This window comes from Pseudorca crassidens, chromosome 3, assembly GCF_039906515.1.
Source record: "Pseudorca crassidens isolate mPseCra1 chromosome 3, mPseCra1.hap1, whole genome shotgun sequence".
NCBI classification, from domain to species: domain Eukaryota; kingdom Metazoa; phylum Chordata; class Mammalia; order Artiodactyla; family Delphinidae; genus Pseudorca; species Pseudorca crassidens.
Genome location: NC_090298.1, coordinates 115,269,681 through 115,292,286, shown reverse-complemented (window position 1 = coordinate 115,292,286; position 22,606 = coordinate 115,269,681). Strand labels below are relative to the sequence as shown.

At 41.7% G+C, this 22,606-nt stretch overlaps 1 protein-coding gene and 1 non-coding gene across 2 annotated transcripts in view; both read right to left on the bottom strand.

The window, feature by feature from the left end:
* The window catches only part of WNT8A (Wnt family member 8A), a 47,631-nt gene that overhangs the window by 5,084 nt on the left and 19,941 nt on the right, over positions 1-22,606 (bottom strand). The gene's annotated exons all lie outside the window — the stretch shown is intronic.
* Positions 8,079-8,194, bottom strand: LOC137222880 (small Cajal body-specific RNA 11). Its single transcript, XR_010942657.1, has one exon. It is a non-coding gene; the product is annotated as a small Cajal body-specific RNA 11 (non-coding RNA).

Sequence of the window (22,606 nt, the reverse complement as noted above, 5' to 3'; positions counted from 1 at the left end):
GCTTCCTTGGTGAGGAGGGGGGGTGGGGGGGAGGGAGAGGGAAGGACTTACCAGGCAGAGGCACTGAAGGTTGCATAGCATATGCCCACAGCCACCCTGAGCATAAACAAGTCCCCCATGGCCCTTCCCACCCCCAGGGGACCAAGTCTAGCCCAGGGCCAAGTCCAGAGAAGTGAGGAGAAGGCAGTATCTTTCTCAGTATTTATGTAGGGAAATGCTGAATGGCCAAGGGGGAAAAAATCAACAGCTCTTCTCATTTGTCCCTCACTGGCAGGGCTGTAGGAGCCACTGACCCAATGGGGGACCAGGGAGGAGGGACTCAGCCCAAAGCCTCCAAGGGAAGCCCCGCCCTGCCCCGCCCTGCCAGCCCTTCTTCCCTCCCAGGCTGACAGATGGGCTGAGGCCTTTCCCTACCCAGGAGGTTTCTACCCTCTATAAGTCAGACTTTTGTCTCTTCCTGCTTGAGGGCTCATTTTTCAGAATCTTGTAGCCCAGAGCAAGCAAGTTTCCTAGCTCTGCTAATTCTAAAGATAGGTCATCTATCCCTGAAAGTTATGGTGTCCTCACCCGTTAATAAGACCCCACTCCTTACCCTGCCTTCCTCCTCAAGGTGTTAATAATTATAGAGGAACTCTGCTTGGGGCCCTCTCCTACTCATTTTACCCAAGCAACCAAGTGCACCATTCCTACCTCCTCCCTTGGTGACTGTAAAGTCACGTGGGACCCTGGAGCAGACACACTTCAGAGGCCACCTCTCAACAGTCCCTTCTACCATATTCTACCAAAGTAAGTTCTGGTAAATTTCCTTCATTCCTAGTAGGTCTACCATTTTATATTTGTTAGAGCTCTAGTTTGTTAACTGCTTGTATATGTGAGAATCAACCTTTGGGCCACCCAGGGCTATATTTCAGAAGACTGATGCCTTTCTTTCTGATAGCACTTTGTTGCTAGGACATAAGCTCCTTAGGCAGGAATCTGTCTTTAAGATTCACTTTGTATTCTTAGTGCTGAAGAAGATGCCTGGATGAATGAACAAATGAGTGAAGGAATGAATGAATAAAAGAACTTGTGGCCCCTAGGAAGAACCCGAAGCAATATTAGGTAGGGTCGGGGACTGCAATGAAGGGGTGGAGACCTTCCTTGGTTGGTGAAACTCTTTTCTAAGGCTGGGGAAGGCAGGCTAAAGAGATGCAGAAGGAAGTACAAACAGGAAGTTACAGTCCTAACTCATTACTCTGTGACCACAATCCAGATCACTTCACAGCACCCTGGACTGGATTTAGATGAGAAAGGGAGCTCAGAAATCCCCCCACCAAAGGAGTTCCAGGGGCCAAGGAGTTCCCCAGGCCTTTTTAGAGCAGTGAACTCAAAGTGTGGGCTGGGATTAGTGTCAGCCTGCAAACTATTATCTTTATGTGAGAAGATAAGTACAGAAATGAAAATGTTTAGAAATTTTTATAGCAGTTTGACAGAGTGATTTTAGATATGTTGAAATCTAATAAGAAATTTGGGCTCCTATTCTGTGTCTTTTTTTCTGTTTCATTTTTCTAGGAGGATGGGTATGAATGTCTCAAATGCAAAATGTCCTTAATGGACTAAAGCTCTGGCTCTCAGCCCAGCAAGCTCTCTTCCTTTCCTTGCTTGTGGGATTCTCTCCTTGGGGAAGAGAGGTGTCCCACACTGAGTTACTTGGGAAAAGCACACTGAGTTTTGCCTCAGTGGCCTTTTCTCTCTTTCCTACTTTTCCCAATCAAGAATCTAATATTTACACCTGAAACTGATTTAATATTGTAACTGAATGATACTTTAAAAAAAATCTATTGTTTAATTTTCACTTCTTAAGACAGCAGGGTTGATTTCCATGCCGCTGACTGTGTGTTCAGAACAGGGGTCACATTAGACCCAAGGAATCTCCCACACCCCTTGAAACAGTTTTAGGAGTGATCCCACATTCACTTCCTGTGTATGAGTGACTGGGTCTTATTCTTCTGTGCTCCCCATAGCACTTGGCATTTAGTTGGTACTCTATAAAAACATTCTTTAATTTTCTAGGAAGGAGAGGGGAAGGTGGTGAGCTTTTTGCATGTAAACTTTGTGCTTGCTCCTGCTCACATTCTCTAAAGATCATATAAATTCTCTAAAAGGAATTTAGGATGTTAAAGAAAGGCCTCTGCTCCAGGTATTAGGAGGCTTGGATGTTGGCCATTAATTTATTATGTGACCCTGGGCAAGCTATTTACTGTCATGTGGACTCAATTACTTCATTTGAAAAATGAGAGAGTTGGGAAGATGTTGAGTGTTGAATAACCTCTAAGGATTCTACCAGCTCTCTTACATGCTATAATCCTAATTTTATGATTTACAAAATTTATTAACCCCAGAGGTGATTGTAGGCCAGAGATGGGAAAGTCTTGTCTTCTCCAGCTGTCAGCATGGAAATCTTATGTATCTTTAAATCCTTCAGTTGGCCATCTGGATAAGCCTGTGAGATGGATACCTGGAGGGCAACCAATGGCTTCTTCAGAGTGCTTTGGGACTCTGTCTACATAAGACCGCTGTGCTGGACTGATCATAGTCATTCATTGTGGTAGAGGGTCTCCTGGAGGGAGAGAAGAGCCAGAGATTGGTGCTCCACACTGAAGTTTACACATCATTTATAGCCAGCTTGTGCATCCATTTCCTTAACCTCAGCTCTATTATCTCATTAGTTTTTAAGTGATGATTCAACTCTTTCAACTGTTGGTTTCTCTCTTTTGGGAATGGAAATCAGGAACTGAAGACCAGAGTAGACGACAATAGTGGAGGCAGAGTGGGCCTATGACCAGACAGACAGAATAGTAATATATCTGAGCTAGTGGTGTGCTGGTAGATATTCAACAACCAGTTTCAGTGTGATAGGAGACATGATTGGTAGTGTTTGCTGATTTGCATGGTGTAAATACTTCCACCATGGCTGATTTCAAACTACCAGTGTGGACTTGGGAAGAGACAAATAGTGGCACATCATTATACAGTATTTTTATCGTAGGTATGATAGATGTAATTAACCTTAAGGGTATAGATAATAGCAAAATCTAGTAAAATAATAAGGAAGTGATAAATTTTGACTACCTATCTTTGTTTTTGTTTGGCCGTGTCATGCAGCTTATGGGATTTTAGTTCCCTGACCAAGGATCGAACCCCAGGCCCCGGCAGTGAGAGCACCGAGTCCTAACCACTGCACAGCCAGGGAATTCCTTTTTATTTTCCCCTTTGTTTTTAATATAATTAATTTATTTATAAGTTTAATTGTAAGTTTATATAATTTAATTTTAATAACAGCTGTGTTTAACAACCAGTTTGCAAAATTCCTAAATATTTCACAATAGTTTCTCTGAGACTGGACAAGCTGCCTCCCACCACACTGCTGGATCCCTGTATCCTCCCTCTAGGCCACTGGGAGGTAAAGTGCAAAAGATTTCTCTGTAGAATTTAACACCAAATATTTGTTTGTTCCAGTTATGTGCAAGGCTTTAACCTTTGCTGAGCCAAAGTCTTGCTAGCTGCCCTCAAGGGGCTTAGTATCTAGTAAAAAGGAGATAAGGTCTGTATCTAACTATAATGTAGGGCATCGAGTGGTAGGTGGAATACAATGAATAAATGCACTGTATTCCACTGGAATGGTATTCATAGAGCTAGAGAGGAGTAGGACAGGTTAATCCTGAAGGCCCCTTCCACCTCATGTTCCAGGATGTTGAGATACCAGGAGTCTTAGGGGAACACTGGGGGCAGTAATCAGTGAGGAGTAAGCCAGAGTCACCCTTGCTGTGCCCAGCTTCAGGAAATCTAGAGGCCATTTATAGCGGCATAGAGTGTCTGAGCTAGAGGCTCCCATTTTTACAAGGATATAACTGAGGTCCAGAGAGAGAGGATTTACTCAGTGTTACACAGTGAGTTGGGGCCAAGAGAGCCTTGATGCTACCATCCTGGTTTGCCCAGGACTGAGGTGTTTCCCGTGGTATGGGACTTTCAGTGCTTAAACCAGAACAGTCTTGGGCAAACCAGGATGGTTGGTCACCCTGTGGTAATGGTGGTGTGCATCCTAAGCTAATGCTTCTTCCAGATGTGCATTCTCACTAAACTCCCCAGATCCCTGATTCCTCCACATTTCTTTTCCAGGCTCCTTTTTCAGGGCTCTGAGACTAGAGGGGCTGCTTAGACTATGGAGCAAGTTGGGGGGTGTGGGAGTTGAGTGAGAGGATGGAGAGAGGGTGGAGATGGCTGGAGAATGCCAGAAGAGAAAGAGATAGGATTTCTGACTTTTAACACTCCTCTGCTAATTAGATAAGGGGTGGAGATGGGGGGTAGAGAGAATGAGCCTCCATGCATATTCTTCTGAGCAGTGACACTGAGCAGAGCTCAGGAATTTTTAATCTCTGGTCTCCACCCCTCCTCCTTGGAAGCTTGTCTCTTCCCACCCCCTGGTGACTCCCAGTCCAAATGCCACAGCTGCTTGAGCCCCTGACCCTCCCTTTGACCCCCCAATTTAGCCTCAATGACTTGCAAAGTTCCTCAACAATATACCCAGGGAAGGAAGAGGAGAATACTTCAATTTTCCCTTTGAGATCTAGGTTTCCAAGTGTGGGGAAGAAAATAGGCCTTCCTGTGTGGAAAATTGGAGCAGTTCCTGGAACACATGGGCCTGTGAGGGCTGGGGTACATTAGAGGGGATAAATCTGCAAGCCATGACTAGCTGTTTCTTGCTTGAAGGTATATTTCCTTCATCAGTTGGGAAGCTCCTTAGGGCTTGCCCTTGTCAATCCCAACCACACAGGAATCTCTCCAAGGATAGCAGCATATTCTCCCATCAACTGAGGTGCCCAGGTGGCAGAAGCTGCATCATCATTAGCCTAGAAAGGTTTGGAGTTGGAGAGGCTCATCCAAGGAGAGATTTCAGTTGGCTAAAACCCCTTTATTATATTTTTTATTCTCTCACTGTTCAAAACTCCCATCTCTGGACATTAGATAGGACACAGAAGTTCCAAGTTAATGTTTCTTGATTGATTGTTGTTGAAGAAAGTACGGAGATGATTGTGGAATTTTATTAGTTTTCAGAGAAATATGCATCCATCTATCCACTTATTTCTTCTAAAAATATTTACCTACTTAGTTCAGGCTAGTATTCAACACTTATGGGTCTAAGATGAATTATCATTATTTGTTTTTATCCTGGAGGAGCTCTTAGTCTGGTCTGAGAGAGAAAAGCTTAAATAATTTATAACAATACAGTGAGATAAAGTACTCTGGAAAAGTTGGAGGGGGAATAAGGATAATGAGTAAATCTCCATAGACAAGGACTTCTGATAGAGACCTGCCATCTGGTGGCGATGAATGGTACAACATGCTCTTTGTTGCTCTGATGTGGGATTCAGTATTGCAAATTTCAGCCTTTATTGAGCACCTGCCCAATGGGTAGCCAGCCCAGTGGTTGGCACTGCGATGCATATACATTAAAGCTTCTAAGATGACATTGGTCCTTAAAAAACTTGCAGTGTGCTTGTGGATATAAAGCATAATTGAAAAAGTTATCAAGCAAACAACATTATATTTGATATACACACATGAACAAATATACATTAAAAATATGTAAATGATTAATAATTGTTACCAAAAAGCAAACAAAATGGAAATATGTAAAGTAAAAAATGAGAGTCTCAAAAAAAAAAAGAGAGTGTCCCCCATCCCACTCCCTGTGAGTAACCATTATGAACAGTTTAGTGTGGATTCTTTGCATGTACAAATGTTGGTAAATACATACATAATTTAAAAAATAGAATTGTGTTGTTATTCCTCAATTTTGTTTTTAAACTTTTATATCATGGACCCCTTTCTGTGATACTACATATTAATCTAACTTGTTTTCTCTTAATTTTTATATTAAATAAAAAATTAAGCATGTTAATATGAGTAAGTAGTCTATAAGGTTTGTTAGGAAAAGCAGCAGCCTCAACTACACCCACACCGTCCTCTCAAGAAGCAGCAACTTTCAATTCTTTTATCTGCTGCTATTAGTGTTATCTCCATGTTTCTAAAAAGCCTATTCGTGTCCTATTTATTGGTTTTTTTTTTCAATTTTAGGTATTATTTGTTGACTTCCCACCATGGATGATGAGGATTGGCCTTTCTTTTCTCTTCCCATTTACCAAATACAAATGCATCTTTCTCATCTTTCCATCTCCTCTTATAGTTAAATTTACTTAGGTCAATATTGTATGTTTACATTATGATCATGTATACTATTTAGAGGACAGTCATGTAATAAATCAGGCTTACTTTTCTTTCCCTACATGTCTTTTTGTTTTCCCTGGAATTAATAATTATCTGTTTTTGTTTGCTTAGTTTTCTATGTAAATTCTGCCCTTACCCAAAAGACCTCTCATTTAACTCTCAGACTTGCTCCAATCTGGCCTAGTTACTTCTCTGCATACTGCATAGCTGTCATCCTAGTGTCTTCTTTCACCATCAGCATGAGGGTTCACTTTGCTTCTCCACTTTGTTGCACATCCTGTTTCTTAAATCTTATGTCTTTTTATCTCAGTTTACTCCCTCATTTTTGTAGATAACATTTCAGTAGCTTCCTGAGAAAGGGTGCATAGGAAGCAAATTTTTTGAGACCTCACATATCCAAAATGTTTTATTCTACTCTCACTTGATTGATATTTAAAATTTTTGAATTACTCTTTTGGTAAGGTATAGAATTGTAGATTGGAAATAATTTTCCTAAAGAATGTAGAGGTATGTGTTCCAATGTCTTCTAGTTTCCAAGGTTGCTGTTGAGAAATCTTATGCTGTATTGAATGCTAGTCTTTTGTAGGTTACCTGTTCTTCTTCTCCCCACCCTCCTTAGAAGCTTTTAGAAACTTTTCTTTATCCCCAGCACACTGAAGTTTCGCAATGATGTGGCATTGGTGTAGAACTTTTTCATTTTTCGTGTTTAGTACTCATGAACTCTTTCAATCTGTAAACATGTCTTTTTGGACTGGTAAACTTTCTTATATTATTTCTTTGATAATTTCTTTCATTTTCTATGTTTTCTTTTTCTACAATTATTTTTGTGTGTGTGTGTTTGGGGAGGCGGAGTTATTGAGCCTCCTGGACTGATCCTCTCATTTTATCTCTACTTTCCTGTTTTCCATTTTTTTCGTTGTTTTATTTTCTAGGAGAAAATAAGAGTTTTCTCATATTCTTTGTTCTTGTTTCATGATCGCAATAAAAAAAAGTTTCTCAAGACTTTTTTTTCCTGGTTTCTCAAGACTTGTAAATTCAGTTGCTTTCCACCTTTCCAAATTTTGTTTTCCCTCTACTTTTGGCTCCTCTTTGACTTTGGAGTTTTGTGCTTAAAAAAAATCCCTTTACTGTTTTGTGAGGAAGGGACAATAAGTGCGTGTATTCAACCTGCAATGTTTAACTAGAATACACATACTTGTTGTTTTATGTCAGATTTCTTAAAAATAAAATTTAAATTGGGGAAGTGAAATGCAACTGGGATGGTCTGAGTAAGATCAGTTTCTGCCAGTGCTTAGCAGGGACTATCTTCCAGCAGCTGACTTGATCTCTCCCTGCCCAACCCAGGAAATAGAACCAAGGAAAAATCAGGACAGATAATGAAAGGACCATTCTTAAGTACTTGGAACTATTAAAAAATGGAAGAGCAGATTTAACATTTTAGTTTTAACATTATAGTGAACAGTGCTTCTTTCTAAATGTTTACAAACTTCTCTAACTTTTTCTTTCACGCTCACTGTTCCATTGAAACTACTTTAGATTACCAGTGATCTCCACATTGCCGAATCCAGAGTTGTTGTAGATCATTCAGTCTCCATCTTGTAACCTTCACTTCTTTCAGCTTCCAGGACTCCAGAGATGATTGGTTTCCCTTTTACCTCTGGCCACTCTGTCTCAGTCTGCTGGTTCCTCTTCAATTCTCAGACCTATTAATATTGGAGAGCACTGAGGCTCATTCCTCAGACATCTTCTGTTTTTTTGTCTGTATTTACTCCCATATGGTGGCTATCCCAAAATTATATCTTTTTTCTTAAATTGTCCTCTTGTGCCTTTAAGAGCCAACCCTATTCTTGGGATGGCCCTCCTAAAATGAGAGGGAGATTGCTGCATGCCCTGCCAGACTCCAAAATTATATCTTTAGTCAGACCTCACCTATGCTCCAAACTTGTATATCCAGCTGTCTGCTGGGCATCCTCCAGGAAGGTCTAATTGGCTATCTAGCAGGCATTTCAAATGTGACATGTCCAAAACAGAGTTTCCCATTCTCTTCCTCTTCACTCTCAATCTGATCCTCTAACCAGTCTTCCCATCTCAATAAATGGCAACTCTGTCTTTCAATTGTTAAGGGCAATTCTAGGCTCCTCTTCCTCACACCCCATATCTACTCTGATAGCAAATCTTACCAACACTAACATGCTAGATATTTTACATATTAATCTTGTTTATTGTCTGTTTCTCCCAACAGAACATAAACACCATGAAAACAGAATTTTGTCAATTTTAGTCACTGTTGTATCCTCAGGGCCTACAATAGTACCAGGCACATAGTTGACATGTAGTAAATATTTGTTGAATGAATTTGAAAAGATATACATTCTTAGAAATGTTTAAAGGTTTAGTGAGGCATAACTTACATACAGTAAACTTTATCCTTTTTAAGTATATAAAAATTTTGACAAATATATACAGTTATGTAGTAACCACCACAATCAACACACAGAACATTTTCATTACCCCAAGTTCTTTTGTGCTCTTTTATAATCAACCCCTCCCCCATCGCAACTCCTGGCAACCCCGATCTGATTTCTGTGTGTGTATGTGTGTGTGTGTGTGTGTGTGTGTGTGTGTGTGTGTGTGTGTGTGTGTATATATATATATAAAGCTTTTTCTTAGAGCAGTTTTAAGTTTACAACAAAATTGAAAAGGAGGTACAGAGATTTCCCATATACCCCCTGTCCCCATACATGTGTAACCTCCCCTGTTATCAGCATTACTCACCAGAATGGTACATTTCTACCTACACTGACCCATCATAATCACTCAAAGTCCATAGTTTACATTAGGGTTCACTCTTGATGTACATTCTACGTATTTGGACAAATGTATAATGACATGTATCCATCATTATGGTATCATATGGAGTATTTTCACTGCCCTAAAAATCTTCTGTGCTCCACCTCTTCACTCCTTCTTCCTTCCTGACCCTGCCACCCAATCCTGGCAACCACTGATCTTTTTACTGTCTCCATAGTTTTGCCTTTTCCAGAATGTCATGTAGTTGGAATCATACAGCATGTGGCCTTTTCAGATTGGCTTCTTTCACTTAGTAATATTCCTCCATGTCTTTTCATGGCTTGATAGCTCATTTCTTTTTAGCACTGAATAATATTTCATTGTCTGGACACACCACAATTTATCCATTCACCTGCTGAAGAACATCTTGGTTGCTTCCAAGTTTTGGCAATTATGAATAAAGCAGTCCAGGTTTTTGTGAGGACATAGGTCTTCAGCCTGTTTTGTAAGAAACAGCCGAACTGTCTTCTAAAGTGGCTGTACCATTTTGCATTTCCTCCAGGAGTGAATGAGAGTTCCTGTTGCTCCACATCCTTGACAGTATTTGGTGTTGTCAGTGTTTTGGATTTTGGCCCTTCTAACAGATGTGTAGTGGTACCTCACTGTTGTTTTATTTATTTATTTTTAAAATATTTATTTATTTATTTATTTGGCTGCATCGGGTCTTAGTTGTGGCATGTGGGATATTCAACGAGGCATGCAGGATCTTTCATTGCGGTGTGCAGGCTATTCTCTCTAGTTGTGGTGCATGGGCTCCAGAGCACGTGGGCTCAGTAGTTGTGACACGCAGGCTCTCTAGTTGTGACGTGTGGGTTCTAGAGCACGCAGGATTAGTTGCCTTGGTGGCATGTGGGATCTTAGTTCCCCACCCAGGGATCAAACCCACATCTCCCACATTGGAAGGCAGATTGTTATTAGAAGGTCCATTCTAACCACTGGACCACCAAAGAAGTCCCCTCACTGTTGTTTTGATTTGCAATTCTCTGTTAACATATTGATGTGGAGCATGTTTTCATCTGTTTATTTGCCATCTGTGTATCTTCTTTAATGAGGTGTCTGTTAAGGTCTTTGGCCCAGTTTTTAATTGGGTTTTTGTTTTCTCATTGTTGAGTTTAAGAGTTCTTTGTATATTTTGGATAACAGTCATTTATCGGGTTTGTCTTTTGCAAATATTTCTTCCAGTCTGTGACTTGTCTTCTCATTTCCTTGATATTATGTGTTTTTTTCAACCACAGTTAATAATAATATAGTGATTATTTGTTCCACGAAAGTTTGATAGAACTCACCAGTAAAACTCTCTGAACATGGTACCCTCTTTAAAATAGAGATTTGAGGGACTTCCCTCGTGGTCCAGTGGTTAAGAATCTGCCTTCCAATACAGGGGATGTGAGTTCGATCCCTGGTCGAGGAACTAAGATCCCACGTGCCAGGGGACAACTAAGCCTGTGCACCGCAACTACTGAGCCCGCACGTTCTAGAGCCCGTGCACCACAATTAGAGAGCCTGCACACCACATCTACTGAGCCCATGCACTCTAGAGCCCACATGCCACAACTAGAGAGAAGCTGGCACACTGCAACAAAAGATCCCTCATGCCACAACAAAGATCCCACATGCCACAACTAAGACCCGATGCAGCCAAGTAAATAAATAAATAAATATTAAAAAAATAATATAGAGATTTGAAAACTCTTTTAATTTCTTCTATGGTAATTGATCTTATAAAGGTTTTCTACTTCTTCAGTTTTGGTAATTTACTTATTCCTCAAGAATAATTGATTATGCCATAAATAAAATTAAAAGACAAATGAAAAATTGGGGGAAAAGATTAACAATTAATATTACAGAGAAAGATTAATCTACCTAATATAGAGTAAGCCTAGAAACTGAGATAAGATCATAACTCAATAGAGAAATTGACCAAGAACATGGATAGACCATTCATAGGCCAAGAAACAAACATGGCCCTTCAAAATATGAAAAGATGCTCAAGCTCAGTCATAATAAGAGGAATGCAGGTAGAAACTACTCCATTGTTCACCAGTCAGACTAGCAAAAATCCAAGAGTTTGATAACATTCTATGTTAGCATGGCTGTGGAGAAATAGTAAGACTCATTTGCGTTGCTGAAGGGAATGCAAAATGCCATAACCCTTGAGAAAGGAATCTGAAGATATTGGCAAAAATTATAGATGCATTTACCGTTTGATCCAGAATTCTGCTTCTGGGAATCTATCTGCAGACACAACTTCAGAAGTATTAAATGATACGTGTACAAGATTATTCATTGAAGTATTATTTATAATAGCAAAACATAGAAACAAATCAGTAACAGGGAATGAGTAAAATAAACTATCCACCCAATGGTATACTCTGTAGCCCTAGAATAGTAATATCTCCTCTCTGTGTACTGTTTTGGAGAGATTTCCAGGATACACTGCTAAGTGAAAAAAGTGAGGTACATAGCCATGTGGAGAGTGTGTCTCTTTTGTATTAGTACAGGGAGTAAGAAGAATATATATTAATATTTTTCCACATTATCATAAAGAAACAGGAATAATATATAAGAAACTAATAAAAGTTGTTTCCTGTAGACTCAAAAATGAGATAGGTATGGATAGATGTGAATAAGATGTAAGGAAGACTTTTCAAATCTTTTTATATTGTTTTGATTTTTTTTTTTTTTTTTTTTTTGTGGTACACGGACCTCTCACTGTTGTGGCCTCTCCCGTTGCGGAGCACAGGCTCCGGACGCGCAGGCTTAGCGGCCATGGCTCACGGGCCCAGCGGCTCCGCAACATGTGGGATCTTCCCGGATCGGGGCGCGAGCCCGTGTCCCCTGCATCGGCAGGCGGACACTCAACCACTGCGCCACCAGGGAAGCCCTATTGTTTTGATTTTCAAATGTGAATTATCATTAAAAATTATTACAATTGGGGCTTCCCTGGCGGTGCAGTGGTTAAAAATCTACCTGCCAATGCAGGGGACATGGGTTCCAGCCCTGGTCCGGGAAGATCCCATGTGCCGCAGACCAACTAAGCCTGTGCGCCACAACTACTAAGCCCACGCACCACAACTACTGAAGCCCGTGTGCCTAGAGCCCATGCTCCGCAACAAGAGAAGCCACTGCAATGAGAAGCCCGCACCCAGCAACAAAGACCTAATGCAGCCAAAAATAAATACATAAATTTATTAAAATAAATAAATAAATAAAAGGTATTTTAAAAGGTTGTACAAATGTAAATTGGTCTAGTGAGCTTGCTGCAATTCAGGATATAAAGAATGGTCCTTGCTCTCAGAAGAAGCTTTATATCTGGAAAATAAAACAATATGCATAAAACATTTAAAAAATTTGACAATACTGAAATAAGGAGAGGATCTGATGAGTACTGAATGATGGCTCTGACCCTAAGTTCTGTGGCATTCATGGCAGGAGTGATTTCACTGGGCTCGGTCTCAAAGAGGAGGTGATATTGGCAGAGCTTTGAAGGACAAACAGGAAGTGGGTAGAGAGGAGGACACAGGTCTCCAGACACAAACTCAAGTGTAACCTTGTATTTGGGAGACAATAAGTAGCCCTCTGATATTTCTCAAAGCACTTAGGAGTTGGGTTAAAAGTGAAGCAGATTTTTATTTATTTATGTATTTTGGCTGCACCGTGAGCCATGTGGAACTTCTGCCTGCACCACCTGCAGTGGAAGTGTGGAGTCTTAACCACTGGACCACCAGGGAAGTCCTGCAGCAGGTTTTTTTTTTTTTTTTTGCAGTACGCGGGCCTCTCACCGTTGTGGCCTCTCCCGTTGCGGAGCACAGGCTCTGGACGCGCAGGCCCAGCGGCCATGGCCCACGGGCCCAGCCGCTCTGCGGCACGTGGGATCTTCCTGGACCGGGGCATGAACCCGTGTCCCCTGCATCAGCAGGCGGACTCTCAACCACTGCGCCACCAGGGAAGCCCCTGCAGCAGGTTTTTAAAGACAAGAAGTCAGCCATGCAGAGAGTAGAGGGAGAAGAGTCCCTAGCAGCAGAGGACCCTCAAGGGCACATGCTCTGAGATCTTGATGGAGTCCAGGAGAGAGAAAGCTGAGGGGTGAAGGAAGCAGCAGGAGCCAGATAACCTGGACCCTTTATTTTAGGTGCAATGGGAAGTCAATGCAGGACTTTAAGTGTATGTATGGGAGTGAGGGGAATCTGACTCACTTTTTAAAAAGATTACTCTGGTTGTTGTGTGGACAATGAATTGGGGGCGGGTGGGGAGAAAGATTGAGAGATTGTCTCAAGAAGAATTGACTATGTCTTTGTATTGATGAAATAAAATTCACATTTTAAGGCAAGACAAGAAAAGTTTAAACATAAAATTTTTTCCTGCTCCTTTGGACCTCCTGCTTCCCCTCCAGTGTGTGTTGTACATCTGCATTATGAGTTAACCAGACCTCCCCAATGACAGAAGTGCCTATTCAACTGACTCAACTGTAAAGATCAATTTTTCTCCTTCTGGTGCCAGCCATGTAATTCCTTAGAAGGTAACATTCCTTTCTCAATTCTTGAAGGGGTCACGATGACCTACCACTTGCCTTGTACATGCAGACAGCTTTAGGGATCTTTATGTACAATGCCAATATATCATTTCCCTTAAAGATAGCAATTGGTGCAGATGACCTGGGTAGATACTGTTCAGGGTAGAACAGTTCAGGGTAGATACTGTTCAGGGTAGAACAGTTCAGAGACTGTTCAGATGACCTGGGTAGATACTGGGCCACACCTAAAGGAAGTTCTTAGCTGAAATACTACTTATGACCTTATTAATGTTACTAGCTATATTACTTGTATTCTGCCTATTTTATAAGATTATTGTTTCTTGCATTACCAAATGTGTGACTGAGCCTCAGATGAAATTAATGATGATTAGGTGACTACAAACAATTGACCACTATAAATATATAGTTCTATAAGATCAGTGAGTGTGATAGTGTAACTCTAGATATGTGAAGAAGCAACAAGAGGGAACCATTTCCTGGACCATAACAAACTAGTGAGATAGGCAGTTCAGAGGCTTTTGGTTACTGTTAACAGGGCCTAGTCCAGTAATAGCATGTTGGATGGACTGTCAATGAAATCCTTGCCTGACCTGAGAATCCTGGGAATCCTTGCCTAGCATTCCTAGTGCCATGGGACAAATTGGTCATGAAATGCCTCCCAGACCTTGGTCGAAATTACAAGAGATGTGTGCTTGATTACAGGTAACTTTTGCCTGTCGCATGTGTACTGACCTCCTCCCTTATTGTTTGGAACCATCCTCATAACTCTCTGAGAGACTCTCTCCTGGGTTATAATCCTCAGTTTGGCTCAAATAAAATTTTCCATTCTTTAAAAAAATTTATTTATTTGACTGTGCTGGGTCTTAACTGCGGCATGCAGGATCTTCATTGCAGCATGCGGATCTTTAGTTGTGGCATGTGGAATCTTTAGTTGCGGCATGCGGGACATTTAGTTGCGGCATGTGGGCTCTTAGTTGCAGTATGCAGGATCTAGTTCCCCAACCAGGGATCGAACCCAGGCCCCCTGCATTGGGAGTGTGGAGTCTTAATCACTGGACCACCAGGGAAGTCCCTCCATTTCTAAGATTGCCTATTGATTAATTTTGTTATTGTTGTTGATAGTACTTACCTTTCTCCCTCATCCCTAATGGCTGCATTTTCCACCCTGTGTGACTGGGGAGAAGGGTGATAGTAACACCTGGGAAGTCAGGGCTTCATTTGGTGAGAAAGGTGATGGCAGCAGAGCCCATTTCCAACCACCGATGTTTCATTGGTAGTTGGAAATTTGACTCAGGAGCTGGGGAGAGAGGACAGAATTTTGAAGGTCTAGATTTGGGATTCTACTGTGGAGAGGAAATAGTTGAAGCTGTGAGATTGTATGAGTCATCAGAGAGAGAGAACTGAGAGAAGAGAGCAGAGGGCCAAAGACAGATTCTCAGCAAAGCGACACCAACAAAGGAAGCAAGGGGATGAAGAGAGTAAGGTTGCTGTACCAGGGCAGTGTGGAACACCAGGACAATTTAAGTTGAGGGGTGGAATGCCAGTTGAATGATGAGTGTAGTAGCTGTGTGGCATGGGAGGAATCATGATGGGGTGTAGTATTCAGGAAGGCTCCTGGCAGAAATAGGACTTGAAAGATGGATAGACTAGGTGGATGGAGATGAAGGCAGGGGACTTCCAGAGTAAGCAGTACAAGAACCAAGGTGCAACAGGTAATTCTGACCCCTGAGTGTATGTGCAAGGTCGGGGGGAGTTGAAGTTTGTGAGTGAAGGGTTCTAGCCAGGAAGTCTGGGGTGATAAATGCATGTAGAAAGAGTTGAATCAGTTAGTTGATCAACATAAGTATTTTTTGAGCACCTCTGTGTACCAGGCACCAGATTAGGTGCTGGGAATATAGCCATGAAACTACTTACCAAGGCCCTGCCCTCTAGAGCATACCTTTCTAGCAAATCAGACAGGTCTTCACAAGTAAGCAGAGGAGCTTAGACTTTATCCTATGGGCCACTGCTCTCATGTGGCCCTATAATGGGAGCTGGATGGAGAGACATCCCCAGCCTGTGGGGGACATAGAAGGGAGTGTATGCAGAGGAAATGCAGACTGTTGGAGGGCTGGGTCTTCCACAACTTCATGAGCATGTGAACCTGAACTGTATACATGCAGACCAGGAAGAGTGCATTAGAAAACAGAGAAGTGGTCAGAGTTTCTGAGGACGTTGTTCATTTGGAGAGATTGAACACTGATTTATTAACCTTTGCAAGGGGAATTCATTTAATAAGGCTTTGTTTGGCTTAAGCTGCAGGAATGAAACTCTGATGATGGAATTACTGGCTTGAGTCATTAGGAAGAAGAGGTATTTAGTGGAGAGAGGTCAGTCAGAGCCATCCCTGGCTGTGAAATCCCACCTTTCAGGAGCTGTCTGCCTACACAGAGGCCAGGTCTTACCTTCCATGGGTTGTGAGGGATATTGCTTCACTCTCTGGATATCATTTGGACCATTCAGGTGTTCTTAGATTTCTAGAGATGAAATCATTCCTTCTTAGTTCCTAAATGACTATCACCCTGCTTGCCCTGCAAACTCCACTTTCCCAGAGAAAACAAGAGAGAGGGGATGAAGAGAAATGGGCAATAGGCAGGAGGATACAGTCTTAAAAATTCTGTATGAAACTCTAAAGGGAAGTCAAAGGAAACAGACAAAGGGTCTTCCCGAGCTTGGGACCAGCAGGGAATGATGCAGCGTCCTGAAAATATTTTTAAAAGCAGTGGATAGCCAGAACTAAGAGTCAGAGTGACCAATTCATTCTGTTTCTCCCTCAAGTTGCCCTATTTTAACACTGGAAGTCCCACATTTTTGGGAAATTTGGGACAGTTGATCATCCCATCAGGACACCTGGGCTCTAGCTTTGTATCTGCCATTAATTTCATACCCCTCTGAGCCTCAGTTTCCTCCTGAAATGGTAAAGTAAGGTACCTTAACAAGACGATATCAAAGAGCCCCTCCAAATCTGATGGAGCAATCTGGAAATTTGCCGAGGCTGCCCTGACATCCAGACTTTCTCTTGGAACTTGCCCTGAGCTTGGGCAGAACAAATCTCACCACAGAGAGTGCATCTGAAGGCTCAGGGACCAGCAAGTTCCTATACAGACTCTTCTTTCTTACAGATCCTTCTGTCAGTGACATAAGTGAGTATCAGCGTACAATGTACATCCCTGACTAGTTCAACTTAAGATTTTTCGATTTTACGATGGTGTGAAAGTGATATGCATTCAGTAGAAACTGTACCTTGAATTTTGAGTTTTGGTCTCTTCCAGGGCTAGTGATAACGTGTCTCATGATGCTGAGCAGCGGCAGTGAGCCACAGCCCCAAGTCAGCCATGTGATCACAAGGGTAAACAACTTACAACCATTCTATACCCATACAAACATTCTGTTCACTTTCAGTACGGTAGTCAATACATTACATGAGATATTCAACACTTTATGGTATAGGCTTTGTGTTAGATGATTTTGCCCAACTGTAGGCTAATGTTGTGTCCTGAGCATGTTTAGGGTAGGCTAGGCTAAGCTGTGATGTTAGGTAGGCTCGGTGTATTAAGTGCATCTTTGACTTCAATATTTTCAACTTATTGGGATGTAACCCCATTATAAGTTGAGGAACATCTGTATTATAATTATTAGTTGTCACCTACAAAATAAAGTTTAGGTGATTATTCTAGTTGTCAGATTGTTTCAAGGAATATGTAAACCAAAAATAAGAAACTTAGTAAGAAAAATAAATTTCTTAAAGCTCCCAGCTGGCACTATATTCACTTAAGTTATAGTCTATACAATCATGCTGGAATGAAATGTGGTTATCATTTCTATTTAGAATTTCACTTGGCTACTGAAAGAATGATTTGTCTTTGAATTTCTATTAACATAAAATAGAAAATGTTTCTTTTGTAAATCTTCTAAGTACATACTGTTCTGAAAGTGGCCTTTTATGTTAGCTTTACAAGGTCATCATGTTTTGGCAAGAATTTCAAAGCCAGTAAGTTTGAAAGTAGTTCCATTGGACTTTTCCAGAGTCAGTGGTGGCATAACATAAGAGCCTAGCCCCTGAAGCCAGAATGCCTGGGTTCACATCGCAGATTTGTAACAAGTACAACTTGATGTTTCTACACCTCTGTCTTCAGCTATAAAATGGGAATGATGTTAATAGTACCTACCTCAAAATGCTGTCATGAGGATTAAATGAGTTGATATGTCTACAAGTGCTCAGACCTCTGCTTGGCACAAGGTAAGCACTAAGTAAGTGTCCCATTACAACATAAGATCCTTCAGATCAGGGATTTTCATTTGTTTTGTTCACTTATATATCCCTAGAACTGTGTGTTCTATGTGTGCCTAGAACTGTGCCTGGCTCGTAACAAGCATTCAATAAATATTTGTTGAATGAAAGTATATGTCTTGGTAATAGGTATTCAATTTGTGGTTTATTCATGAGGTTTTTAATGTCCATGGGATTTATCTGTTGTAAACCTTTAATTTATACAAAGGAAAACTGAGGCCCAGAGAGAAGGAATCTTCCCAATGTCACATGAGCTTTGATGGCAATAAAATTAAATACCAAATATTTGTCGTAAGAGAAACACACTAGGCAGAACCTCTGTTTCCCGACTTCATTTTATCTTTCTTACATGTGCTCCTGTCCCAACATTTATCAGAGCTGCTTATGTAGAGACACTAAGCTTTCATCTGAATGGATGCCATGGTAGCTGAAGGCACAATGCCCATTGCAGCAGGCAGAATCGGCTTTCTCCCATGGGAACAAAGTGGCTTGTACTGAAAGAATAAAGGTAACTATGTTCATGCTGTGTTCCTGGCTTCTGCCTGCTCCTCTTTTCTCTTCAACAAGCTTGGGACTCAGCGTGTGTAGCCAAAACTCCCACAGTCACTCCAGAAATGAACACTGCACTGGTTTTGCACTAAGACAAACCTGGTTTCAAATCCCATTTCTGCTACTTCCTACCTATTGTACTACCTGTTACTACCTGTGACCTTGTTCTGCAAATTTTTTCACTTCCGTAGTCTGAGTTTGTGCATCTCTAAAATGGGTATGCCAACATACTCATAGTGGAGGTAAATGTTAGCAAGAATATGGGGCCTACAGATTTGTTCAACATGATGAATGCAAACAAGACCCACAGCAAGGCATGTTGTAGTTGCAAGTTGGGTTCTCTGGGAAGAAACTCTCTGATGAAGGGTAGCAGGCAGGACACTTAGGAGAGTGCTCTTGGGATCAACACATGTGGAAGGAAGGGGAAGGAAAGGGCAGAGGAAGAAGTTGGGCAGTGGTGCAGGCTCAGTGAAGACCTCAGCTGACCTCTCATGGGGAGTTCTAGAGCTGGGATGTGTGTGCAGAATTGTTGCCAGCTGAGGTGAGGAAGCTGGGCCTTCACCCCTCCCCTGACCGTGTTGTCAGTTATTCTATACAGGCTGGTCCTGGAAGTTACCTTCAGCCAAGGCATTCTCCAAAGAGGGCTGACAACCGAGGGTCATGGCAGCATTCCCAGAAGTTGGGGGAGTAACTGCATTCCTGAAGGGGCATCTGGTTGGTGCTGCACAGCATCCGTCACTCCCAAACTCCAGAACCAGGCATAAAGAAAAGATCCTGAAAGCTTCCCAATGGGAAACACAGGGCATCCACAAAGGGACAGGAATAAGAATGACATCAGAAGTCTCAAAAGCACCATTAGAAAAGGCAGTGGAGGAGTGCCTTCAAACATTTCATAGAAATCAATTTCTAAACTAGAATTCAATTCTGAGCCAACCTATCTATCAAATTTGAGGATACAACAAAGACATTTCAGACATGCAGTTTTGATTTTGACTTCCCATGCACTGTTCCTTAAGAAGGAGGAATTGAATAAGTGATTCAGGAAGTAGAGGATCTTCCAAGAAGACGTGCAGGGCAGTCTAAGTAGAAATGCTGAGCCGCAGCCTAGAGAAAACAGGGGAGCCTGGAGTGGGAGGCAGAGCCCTGGAGGGAAGCTGTTAATGGTCGAAAACACATTTTATTTATGGCTCTGTCAACAGTTGGTAAATTTGTAAAGAAAAATGAAGAAATGATGATTAAAAAAGTCAAGATATAGTTCACCTCTAAAAAGGAAAGTGAGGGCTGTGACTAGGGGAGGAGCTTCCGAGGTGGCAATGTTTCATTTTTTGATCTGGGTGATGGTTACATGGGTATTTGCTTTATAATTATTGGTATAACTACAGACACATATACATATATACTTTATATATATGCTTTATGCCATTTTCTTTTTTTAAAATAAATTAATTTGTTTTATTTATATATTTTTGGCTGCATTGGGTCTTTGTTGCTACGCGCAGGCTTTCTCCAGTTGCGGTGAACGGGGGCTACTCTTCGCTGCGGTGCGCGGGGTTCTCATTGCGGTGGCTTCTCTTGTTGCAGAGCACGGGCTCTAGGTGCGCGGGCTTCCGTAGTTGTGGCTCGTGGGCTCTAGAACGCAGGCTCAGTAGTTGTGGCGCATGGGCTTAGTTGCTCTGTGGCATGTGGGATCTTCCTGGACCAGGGCTCGAACCTGTGTCCCCTGCATTGGCAGGTGGATTCTTAACCACTGCACCACTGGGGAAGCCCTATGCCATTTACTATGTATATATTATATTATATTTTATTATTATTATTATTATTTTTGCGGTGCGCGGGCCTCTCACTGTTGTGGCCTCTCCCGTTGCGGAGCACAGGCTCCGGACGCTGAGGCTCAGCGGTCATGGCTCACGGGCCCAGCCGCTCTGCGGCATGTGGGATCTTCCCAGACCGGGGCACGAACCCGTGTCCCCTGCATCGGCAGGCGGACTCTCAACCACTGCGCCACCAGGGAAGCCCTATATATTATATTTTAAAACAACTTATTTTAAAATATTATAAGAAAAGAAATAATAAGTGTAAAGCTCTCAACACAGTGACTGGCCTGGAGCACATAGTACAAGTCCAGTGAGTGTTAGTTGAATATCATCATCATCATCATCATCATCATCATCATCATCATCATCATTCTGACCCTGCCATCCACTCCTGAGCAAGTACTTTCAGTTTTTGGTTTCTAGAGAAGGAGGGTGTGAGACATATTCCAGAAGAGCATGCAAAAGGGGGGAGGATTAATATTTGGCCTGGAAATAGTTTTATGTTTGCAGTGACAAAAAAATTGAATCCAGAGCTTCCTGTTCTGAAAACATATCACTAGCAGAGAGAAAATTAAGATATTTTCTATTTCCCCTGCTTCTTCTATAGCTGTCAAGTGGGCAGTAGGTTGGGAAGAGTTACCTTCTGCTTTCCCAACAGCAGCCTCTGATCTTTGAAGGGCACATCCTTTGCCTCTGACCAAACGTGAACCCCAACATGGAAACCTCTTATGGGGAAGATATGTCTTGGGGACACTTTTTCCCTCCTCTTACACTCATCTATTAGGGAATCAGCCTGATGCAATGGAAAGAACTCTAGACCAGGAGTCTGGGGGCCTGGGCTCCAGCTCTGCCTTTACGCAGTGTGTGTCTTGGTCATCTGTAAAACCAGAGTTCTGGGACTAGGTCATCCCTGAGATCCTTCCAGCTCTGAAAGTCTGTAATTCTAATATCCTGCAAAGCTAGTGAGAGAGGAGAAAGGCAGCATGGCTAACAGGAAGAGCATGTATGTTTTAAGTCAGGCAGACCTAGATCCCAGTGCTACCACCTACTAGTTATGTGAACTTTGTAAATTATTTAACTGTCCTCAGCCTCAACTCCCACATCTAAAACTTGGAGTAGTACCTGCAATGCAGAAATGTTGTGAAGATAAAATGAAACGGCGTATGTCCATGGTTCCCAAACTGTGTGTTGAGGCACCCTAAGGCTCTGCGGTGAACTCACATGGTTACCACAGTTGGATATTTCAAAAATTTGAGGGAAACACAGTGATGTACATTGGGTACCAGAGGTAGTTAAGAGTTTCAAAATTAGATTGTGCTACCTACCTTCTGTCATGCCTTATGTTTGTATCTTCACAAAGCTGGGTTTTCAGTGTGATAAAAAGCAAGTACCATGTAAAAATCAACATGGGACACTAAGTAACGGTGGTGGTGTCCAACGTGATTAAGAAGTTGAGCAGTGTGAAATAGGTGCACACATCTCATTAATAAGTAATTGTGATTATTTAAGAATAAAATAGAAATAATAGTTTCCTTTCAATTTACATGTATCATTTTTTTCAAACAACTACTAAATCCTTAGTATATAAATGCTTCTTGTTTCGATCAAATTATTTAATAAATGGAGCTGTTAGGTATTTCTTTTGGCTTAAGGGAATGGTGGAAAACTTGCTGAGACACGGTGGGCTCTGAGAAAAGAGAAAGTTTGGGAACCTCTGACATATGGAAAGGTATTTGGCACACAGTAGGTGCTCAGTAGATGGTAAAAACTATTAAGGAAGCTTGTATAAGGGAACACTGAGCTATCTTTTATAGTTTATTTCTGGTAGTGGTGGGAGCCAAACTTGAATCAAGAGGAGTCTGACACATCTTTATAATAACAGCACGTAGGAGGCACTGAATAAAGGCCAGCTGAATGAGTGAAGGTGTCAAAGATAAAAGGTTTTACAAGGCACCTGGGACATGACTACCAAAGTGAATAATCATTTTTTCAGTGTTCTTTTGGGTCCTCCTCATGGCCTATACCCTGCATAATTTATCCCCAAGGATATCCTCAAGTCAGAATCCATTCTCTCCAGAGAATTTTGGTCTTTAAACATGGTCAAATTGCTGCTGTAGAATTCCAGTTTGAAGACTTTGCCACAGATTCCAACACGTTTGGAACCTGATGATTGCAGTCTGGGCTGGGCTCAAAGTAGGCCTGGCTACAAAGCAGAAGGAATCTTGAATGTGAATTACATTGTAGCAATAGTAAACTAGTCTT